Source organism: Panthera uncia (genome assembly GCF_023721935.1).
Source record: "Panthera uncia isolate 11264 chromosome A3 unlocalized genomic scaffold, Puncia_PCG_1.0 HiC_scaffold_11, whole genome shotgun sequence".
In the NCBI taxonomy this organism is placed as follows: Eukaryota; Metazoa; Chordata; class Mammalia; order Carnivora; family Felidae; genus Panthera; species Panthera uncia.
The window spans coordinates 32,035,174-32,045,438 of record NW_026057578.1 but is presented as its reverse complement, the minus strand read 5'-3'; the positions used below and the strand labels follow the sequence as shown (position 1 = coordinate 32,045,438).

Genomic DNA, 10,265 nt, shown 5'->3' with positions numbered 1-10,265 from the left:
TATTTTGCACAAAGGACAGATAGCCACATCTTCCTAGTTATTTTGCTTTTTAAATATATACATATACATATATATGTATATATGTATATGTGTGTGTGTGTATATATATATATATATATATATATATATATCTTAGAGATCTTTCCACCCAGATATGTCTTATTGTTTTTAAAGGTAGTATTTAAAAGTTAATTTGTCCCTCCGGATGGACATTTAGATATTTCCAGTCTTTTTTTTTCTTTTATAAAAATCCCTCAATAATAAATTTGTATAAAAAATGTTTAACTATATCCAGAGGGTACACTTCTAATAATAGATTTTCTGAGTCAGTATATGTGCATTTAAAAAAAATTTTAAAGATGATAGCTGAACTGTCCCTCAAAAAAGTGTGTACTGATTTATTCTAACAGCAATAGAATCATCACCAACTTTGTGTGTCATCAAACATTAAGTGGTAAAGTAAATATGGTTCCTCATTTTAATTTGCATTTATTTTTATTTTTAATGAGATAGAAATCTTATACTTACTGGTCATTGTATTTCAGTTCTTGATCAGATCCTTTACTCATTTTTCTAGGTTGCTTGCTTTTCTCTGACTTGAAAAGCAGAAAATCAAAAATATCATAATACTATGTTCACTCCTAAATTTTTTCTTATTAATTTTTGCAGGATCTCTACATATTAAAGAAATGAGTCCTTTGTCAGAGATGTGTTATGAATATTTCTCCATCTGATGGCTGACTTATGACTTTATGATGCAATTTTTTCTATATAGAAATTTTAAATATGTTTGTAATTAAATGTATTAATCTTTACTTTTGTGACTTTCATGCTGTATGTCTTACTTCAAAAGGACTTTTCATACTCCAAGGTCATAAATACACTAATGTTTTCCTATAATATTTGAATGGAGTCATTATTTTTCTTTAAATCTTTGACTCATTGGGAATTTACTTTGGCTTGCCAGTGTCCCATTACATTTATTAAATTATCCATCTATTATTACTGGTTTGAAATGACATCTTTGTCATGTGTCATGTATCATCTTTATCCCATTTATATTTGGGACTCTTTCATTGATCTGTCCATCTCTTTTTTTTTTTTCTTTTTTCTTATCTAATTGCATGGACTAATCTCCTCCTATTAGATATGCCTTGTTTGTAGTTAAATTCATACCACTTACAACAGTGCCTGACCCAGAGTATATTTTCAAATTAGTTGTGTACATAATTAATAAAAAGATCTATATCTTCATTCATCAACTTTAGGTATAATCTACTGATTCACCATATGAAAAAAATGGAGAAATTAGTACACTGACACATCTTCTCAACTGTGCTCTTTACCTCCTGATTTCCTGTTGCTTTATTATTATTTAAAAATTTTTAATAACTCGAATATGGACTTTCTGAAATCTTATTTCCCACATTAACTTAAGTTTAGTTTTAGGTGTAAAGAGGTTTAGTGTATCCACCTATCAGGGCTTCTCCTAATACAGGTTTTATTAAGAGAAACTCATAGATTTCATGAGATTCAATTCATTCCCATTTAATTAATTAACTAACATTTATATTTTGCTTTCTGTATATCAGGCACAGTTCTAAGTGTTTTACAAATCTGAAGTAATTTATTCATAAAACTTATAGTTCTTGAATTTTGGCATGTAGTTCAGTTGGCATTAAATCTATATGCCCTCTTGGCTCAGCTTAACATTATTGTCAACCCCCTTTATCCTATCTCTCTCCCAAATAACTTGAAGACATTGCTCCACTGCTTCTGGCAATAGATATTTCTATAAAGAAGTATGAGGCTAGCTTGATTTTCATCCTAATATCCAACTTGTTTTTTCTACTTGTATTTCTAAAGAAAATCATCTTGATCCTTGAAGTTGAAATTTTAGCAGGATGTATCTGTGTTTGTCATTACTTATTAGTTTATCCTAGAACACATTATATAACACATTTAACAGACTTGTTAATTTAAATAATTTTCATTCATGTAACATTTTCTTGTGTTATATATTTTAATCCCCTTCTCTTTTCCATTTGTTGGAATTACTTGTAAGGTTATTTACGAACGAGTTTATTTACACTTACCTCGGGTTGCCTTCATAACCTCTGATTGTACGTCTCTCTAAATTGGAGGTAGATGACCCTTCACAATCTTTCCTCCATCTGTTTGAGGTAGAGTAGAAATTAGGGGTGCATTTTGGATGTGGGGGACACCAAAGTCTCTAGTTTCTCTGTGACTCTGTCACATTTCAAAGGTGTTGATCTGAGTAATGCACCCTTTCCTTTATTTGATTCCTAGAAGTATATTTCTTTCTTTCCCTTTCTCATCCATTCTTTTCCTTAAGCAAAGAATGGATTCACTCTGCCATTTTACTTTGGTCTATGAATATCAACTATTTACTGGGCCCAAGTTCACATGTTTTAGCTAGCTTGGTTTAAAAGCAGATGCCACCATGAAAGAACAGCCTGATAATCCCACAAGGTTCATTGAAAGTAAATGGCTTTCCCAAGGGCACCAGATGATTATGTTGAAGGTAGGACTTACCCTACTTTCCCAGTTGTGGTGGCTAGAGAAGTTATACTGGTAAATTGGTAAGAATATCAGAATCAGACAATAGCATAAACGATAGCCATGTTTATTGAGCACTCACAATGCACAAATTACTCTTCTAAACACTGAGCATAGATTGACTCATTTTATCCTCATGGCAACAATCGTGCACTTCTGTTATCCTCATTTTATAGAGGGAAAATATAAAGGACAGAGTAGTAAAGTACTTTGTCCAAAGCCACTCAGCTCCAAGTAGTAGAAACAGGTTTCAAATATTGGAGGTCCAATCCCAGAAATGGTGGTTTTAACTCCGACATTATGCTGCTTAAACCATAGTCCAAGACGTATTAAGCTTTCTATATTATACACGTGGACTTTAAAAGAAGTTTGGTTGCCCTAGGAAAGCTGCAGAGTTGACCTAATTGGAAAGCACTTCTCACAATTGCGTTTATTCAAGTTCTTACTGAATTGGTTAAATGACTTGATTTCATACTGGCCCATCCTTAATCAATAAAAACAATTTCACCGATAGTCCCTTTAACATTATTTGTTTACACATTTAGAAGTAGTCACAGAAAATAGTACCAGAGGGCAGTTATGTTGCAGTAGGCCATCTTTTGTCTATTTATGCATTGGTGAGAGAGAAAAGGACAAATTTGGCCACCAGCCATGTAATTAGAATTAACCTTGGCCATGAAGGCATGACAGAGGAACCAGCCCGATCACTCCAATATTTGCCTGTCTGCATGTGGAACTCCTGTCTTAGACCATGGCACAGAAGGAAATGTTCCTCTTTTGAAATTTTTCCCTATATACCAATCAAATTGTTCCCTCAGGACACATCATAAAGAAATGTCATTGAATACTCTAATTGTGGCATTCACCAGAGCTATTTTTTTAAAAGCAACATTGGTCACAAACTCAGATTTTAATCAAAACCAGAATTCTGGTGAGTTGAGTGGTTTTCCAATATTTTTCAGCTTAAATTTTTTGATAGTCACTGGCCCCATAAATTGAACTTGTATCCAAAAGATTTGAGCTAAATTAGTTCAGCATTTTACAGTTAAGTTGAAGTAGAAAACCTGCAATTTTCTCTGAGGACAACACACACACACACACACACACCACCTTACCAAAATACTTTTCTCCCCCTGTCCACTGAGTATTACTCAAAAGTATCTGAAAGTTTAAAATTCAAACTTGGCAGTTGTATAATCCTCCCAGGGGAGGAAATTCAGGAGAATTTAAAGAAAATTGGCTTAGCAATGTGTTTTGAATATAGGCAACAGAACATTTTCTATTTGGGTACAACTACATCAATGAAACTTGAGTCGGTGGAAGTCTTGTCCGATGCCATTTAGAAGGCTGTCAGAGCTAAGGGAGGCGTTAGAAGAATACTACTTGGAACAGAGATCTGCCTTAAGGAAAGACTCCATTTCCTTCCATTTCCTGCTGTAGATAAATGAAGACCAAATAAAGGAAACCATAAGGTCATTTCAGCAAATAAAAACCAACCCACCATTCTGGGTATCATATATTGTGGTTATTGCTGCTGGTATTTTGGGTATATCTGGGTATCATATATTGTGGTTATTGCTGCTTCATGGCTTCAAAGCATTGCTGCAAATTGTTTGACACTTTGACATCCCTGTCACACTCCTGGATTTGAGTGGGACTGCCACTGCTTTGACCAAGAGATTACAGAGGAAGTTACACTAGGTGACAACTGAGGCCAAAACACAAAAGGCCAGGTAGCACCAACTCCATTCACTTGTGGAGCCCTGAGTAGACAAGGAATGATTCTATCCCAAGGCTGCCACATTGAAGATGATGTCATAGCTTACTGGTTAAAAACACAGACTCTAGAGCTAAACTACATGGGTTCAAATCCTCACTCTACCAACTACCAGCTGCATAGTAACCTTAATCCTTCTGTGCTTCAGTTTCCTAATTTATAAAATAAGGATAAAAAGTAGTTTGCTACATACCACCTGTGGTCTTATCTGCACCTTTTGCAGTTGTTTAAATGGTCAAATGTATTAGTAGCTTAGATTAGTGCTGGCAAATAAGGCACATTATGGAAGTATTTGTTAAATAAAACATACATGTCCTTTTAGATGTGCCTCACAAGTTTACAAGCAGATTGCACTTAATACAGTTCAAAATCATCCTGCATTTTATATTTCAGAGAACAGATCCCCATCACCACAAGTAAAAAGGTTGTTTAAGCTCTGATGTACATGAGCAATTCAGACAAAAAAAAAAAAAAAAAAAAGTTAATGTCTGAAAAGCAGGGATGCTCCTGAAAAAACTCTTTTGCTTCTATTTCCCTTCTTTCATTCTAGCATGATGTTTGCTGTGTTTACATCATTGAACCAGGCATTTTCCTACTCATGTTCTAGCGTTGAGTAAGATATTTGAACTTATAAAATTTACAAGTCTAAAATAGTTACCAACATGTACTCCCCCACTCCACAGTTTGCCTCACCCTGTGAGGGATTAGGTTATAAAAATGAATGAAATCATCATTCCTGTTTACTGGATAATCCCAAAGCTAAAATAAAAAGAAGCAGGGGAGGCAGCAAAGAACATTTAAGGAAAAATGAAGATATATTGGTACAGAGAGACCGAACTACATATCTCACAGGGTAAATTACTGGCAAACACATCATAGCCTGATCATCCGTGGTTTTCTTTCACTCATTTTTCAGCTGAAAATAAATGAAAAAAAAAAAAAAAGAAGCTAAAAGTTGCTTGTTAACATCCACTTATAGGTCAATTAGCTAATGCAAATATACAAATATACATGCCTTCAGAGATGCCAAATGTGCTAGTCATTTGCTGGTCTGCAATACTTCCCACATTGTGCTGTGGAAACTACATTTCCCAGGCCCTCTTGCACCATGGCTTCCTGGTAGATTCAGCCAAAGGAAGACTCTGATGGAAGATCTGGGGATGGAATATGGGAGAAGCCAGGATATTTCTCCCCTACTCTCTCTGCTTCAGACCATATCATCTCCTCTATGATTTCAACATTCATGGAGGAGACCTCAGCCTGGTTGTAGTTTCCAACAGATGCACGCAGATTCTGGTCTTGCTAACCACATTCCTTCTGCTAACCTTAGGGGTGGTATCTATTTCTTGCTGTTACTAATCTCTGGATTGCCTCACCATCCTCCATAGGGCTCCTTCCCTACTTCACATCTCTGTCAAGTCCCTCTATTAAATCTCTTCTGTTTGAAACACCTGGAGTAATTCCAGTTTTCCTGACTGGACCCTCACAAATACCCATAAGCAGTGTTTTTGTTTGTTTCTGACCTAAACTATATAGGAGTAGCAGTGTTTTATTGACCTGATGTTTTGTAGAAAAACTGCACTAGTTATATAGTGCAGGATGTTATGACACTTATGCTGATTTTTATTTTCCTGAGCTGAGCTGCATTTATGATATACATAGGAGTAACTGTAATTGCTTACTTAGAGGACATGAGAGTTGAGTTGCTCAAGAGAGGGAATTATCTGCTCAGATGCAATCAAATTCTCTTTAATTCACCTCCCTATGGGCTTTTCACTACACATTCTGTTTTGTCATACCAAATGGGCAGTATGTCAAACTCATGCATGGCATGTGGTGCATAAAAGCTCATTATCCATTATAAAAGCTACTCTCACTATTATGATTTAATAGATAATCTTTAACATTGATGATTCTCTTCCTCAAGTAACATTTTTACTGATCTCGGGGCCACCACAACTAGTAGAAATCCTTCCCCATAAACCATTAATTTACTTCCATGGTATCAATTTGGGGGACTGGATATAGAATTTTGGTGCCAGGTTCCATCAGGAAATGCCACTGCACCCCCAGGGATGTGAACCTCAGTAGAAAAGCTAGACTTGCAGTCAGAGCTGACTGTTTGCATGGAGGCTTTATTGCAGCTGCAGACTTAGCACATATGAAAAGGTTTTCTGTGCTCAGTTTCTGGATGAGGCAGATTGCATCACCAGGAATTCCTGTCCTCTAACACATAGTGACCAACACGCCTTAATAAGCATTTGCCTTTTTATTTTCAGGTCAATAACGTCATGCTTTCTGTTCATTATGGAACCAGTTTTTTTAAATCTCCTTTTTAAACTAGAGGGAAAGACGTAAAATAATAATTCCAATGCTGTGACTCTGGTATGTCCTGTGAACAAGTAGTCAGCCAACGAAACTCAGTGCAAACAATGGGTGATGTTCAGGTTTAAATAAGGCAGGGTTTCCAAGGCATGGCATCTGGCAAGAGGGGTTGTTGTCAGGGGAAGGAACTTGTGTATCCTTCCATGAGGTAGATGGTCTTGGAGGGGGTGGGAAATTGGCTCTATGCTGCCAAGGACAGCATCCTCTTAGCAAAGGAGTCAAGGGTTCAAAGTTAATGCACTCTTGTTGGAAACACTGACAGCAGAACCTGAGGAAAGCAGATGTAGCAAACAGGGCACAGACCATTTCAGAAAGCCAGAGGATGTGAATCCAGCCAGCAAGCCAATGTCAGAACCAAGCAGACAGTGCAGAGGTAGAAGAAGAGACAGAGGCAGCAGACTGGCTCGTGAGCTGTAAGTGGGCTGCACCAGAAGAGAGCTAAGTTCAGGGGAAGGCTGCCTTTGGAGGAGTTTTCTTCTTCCCTTGACCCTGGCCTAACTTCAAGTTATCCCATTTCTGTAATGCACTCAGATACCGTAAGGTTGTGAAATGCCCCTCCTCCAAGCAGGAGCCACAGGGTTGCTCTGAAATGTCTTAAAGCCTTGAAGGATGTTTTCTGGCATCCCCAGTTCTCCATGTTGATCCTGTGTTTGGGGAGCCTTTATCCACACAATAATAAACAATAATTTAGATGAATTTTCTTACCAGATCAATGAATTGTGCAATCCTAACATTCTCCATAGTGTTTAGTACACATTGTGTTGTTCTCATTGAGATCTAAGTGAGTGCTGACAAATTGGCAATCAACTTATAGTGCTAGCAAAGAGGCACATGGGAAATGCTAATAGATCACATGAGCCAGAGGTTTTCCACAGCAGTGCTTAGATGACTTTGAATCAAGGACAAATTAGAGTTTGGCAATATAGTTATGGAGATATTTTCACACCCTAATTGTAAAATGCACAAGAAGGGACACCATCCAAATATAGACTGGATGTCCAAAAAGGACAGTCTTAGATAACCATGCAGAATGTGTAACTGTGTGTGTGTGTGTGTGTGTGTGTGTGTGTGTTAGAGTAGAGTGTCTGTGCATGGGGGTGATGGGGAAGAGGTGATTCTGGGGATAGAAAGAAGACAACAAGGAGTCAGGATTGCCTTGAAAGCAGTTGAGTACCTTCTTACTGGCTTTTAGAACATGCTAGTTTCTATACTTCTATTTTTAATTTCTAATTTTTAATTTGAGAGAGAGAGAGAGAGAGAGGAAGAGGGAGACAGAGAGAGAGAGAGAGAGAGAGAGAGAGAGAGAGAGAGAAGTTTAAGTAGGCTCCATGCTCAGCACAGAGCCTAATGCGGGGCTGGATCCCACACCCCTGGGATCATGACCTGAGCCGAAATCATGAGTCAGATGCTCAACTGACTGAGCCCCCCAGCTCCCCCCCACAGTTTCTGTACTTTTATCAAGTAAAGAAGGAAAGAAATTGGAGCAACCATCCCTCTTCTTACTCCATGTAAAACTCTGCCCAGTGGCCTTTCATTCACGGACTCGTCAAGTCTAGCAGCTGCTGTCTGGTGGCTAGTAGGTGATTTCTAGCTTAAAAATGATTAGATATGGATTATAAAATACTTTTTAATTTTTTCATGTTTGTTACCAATATTTAAAATTTAAAAATTTTCCATAAAAACATGGAATTCTTTTTGAAAGATAAAGATTTGACAACACCAACTTTTCATTCCCATATAACATCAGTGTACTGGGCCAAAGCAGAGAGGTGTCCCTCTATTGGGATATGTTTTCCCTAGTTTTCCAGACTCCATCACTTCCTGTTGTCTCCTCAGTCTGTCTTGCCATTTATCATTACACTTACAATACTGTTTTTCTTAATACAGAATAAAAGTAAAATGCATCTTGTACAAACAACTGTATCAAATGTAGGAAACAGAGATAGGCACAGAGCATCCATGCATGCTAAGGAGTGGTTTTCCTAATACCTGTTTTATTTCGCTCATATATGTTACCTGCATGGCTGCTGTAGGCGCTTGAGTTAGCCTGAATTAGACTATTTATTTATTTTGAGAGTACACACACAAGCAGGGGAGGGGCAGAGAAAGAGGGAGAGAGAGTGAATCCCAAGAAGGCTCTGCACTATAGGCACAGAGCCCTACTTGTGGCTTAAACTCACAAACTGTGAGATCATGACCTGAACCAAAATCAAGAGTCTGATGCTCAACTGACTGAGTCACCCAGGTGCCCTTGAATTAGACTTATTTATTACAGAAGAGTGTAAATTACAGTAAGTGTGACAGTGGTCAATCTGTGGTACAAATATGATCAGTTAGGAAAGTGTCATTACTTCTGTCATTGTTCTGCAGAGAGCCATGTGGAAATAAACATCAAAAATGTAGCTTAGGGGCTCCTGGGTGGCTCAGTTGGTTGAGTGTCTGACTTCAGCTCAGGTCATGATCTCACAGTTCCTGGGTTTGAGCCCTGCATTGGTCTCTGTGCTGACAGCTCAGAGCCTGGAGCCTGCTTGGCATTCTGTGTCTTCCTCTCTCTCTACCCCTCCCCCACTCATGCTCTGTCTCTGTCTCTAAAAAATGAATAAACCTTTTAAAAAATGTAGCCTAGAAGACAGCTCAAAAGTCTCTCTGCTCAGATCATTGGGTTTCATTTGAACAACCAAACCTCCTCTTGCATTTTCATAAGAAATTATTCCTGGAAATAGCCTTTAAGAGTTAATTGACACTACCCTTAATGAACTGTGTGAAGGACCACAGGACTTTGTGTAAACAGTGCACTGAGGGAAGAGTCAGGTTTAGAAAGGTTTAGAGAGATCCAGGTGAGAGGGAAAGCTGTTCCTGTCAGTCAAGGCTTCTCAGCACACAGGGGTATGTGTTGCTTCAGCAGATGAAGTTTTTAAGTGGCTCTCCCAGAGCTATAAAATGTCTCTTTTAAAAAACAGATGGAAACATTGTACTGGAGATCTCTGAGGACTTTAATACATTTCAGGTCCTGCAGATTTTTTTTAATAGACTACAGAGGTAGTTCAAAGGGGAGGGAAAAGCTATTAGAATGGAACAATTAAAGTCCCCTAAAATATGAAACACACACATGCACAGTAAACAGCAATGACATCTACCAAGAGACACATTTTCAAAGGAAAAGAAAATAAAGGCAAGCACTGGATAAGACCAATGAATGGGATACTATACTATAAGTCAATAAGGTAACATGGGACCTTCCTCCCTGGAGGGTTTGGGGCACTCTAAAATCACAGGATAATAGGCATTCTGCCAGTCCCAGGTTTAAACATTTTTTCAATGGATCACATCAAATCTAATGCATAATTAAGTCCAAGAAGCAAGCACACTTCCTCACACTGAGATCTTTCCACCACTCTTGACAACTATGTTTTTGTACGATTTCTTCATCTGGATCTTCTACAGCAAAAAGAAGTTAGAGGTGGATCCAGAAGACTGAATATAAGATTGAAAATTCAAATACTGGTTGGTTACTCTCTGTTTA

At 37.7% G+C, this 10,265-nt stretch overlaps 1 long non-coding RNA gene across 1 annotated transcript in view; it reads right to left on the bottom strand.

Annotated features, from left to right (window-relative positions):
• Positions 1–316: 316 nt before the first annotated feature.
• The window catches only part of LOC125936805 (uncharacterized), a 12,844-nt gene continuing 2,895 nt past the window's right edge, over positions 317–10,265 (bottom strand). The window contains exons 2-3 of the long non-coding RNA XR_007462130.1: positions 2,097–2,174; positions 317–596 (exon numbers count right to left, since the gene is read on the bottom strand). This is a non-coding gene — a long non-coding RNA (uncharacterized LOC125936805). The remainder of the gene's footprint in view (positions 597–2,096; positions 2,175–10,265) is intronic.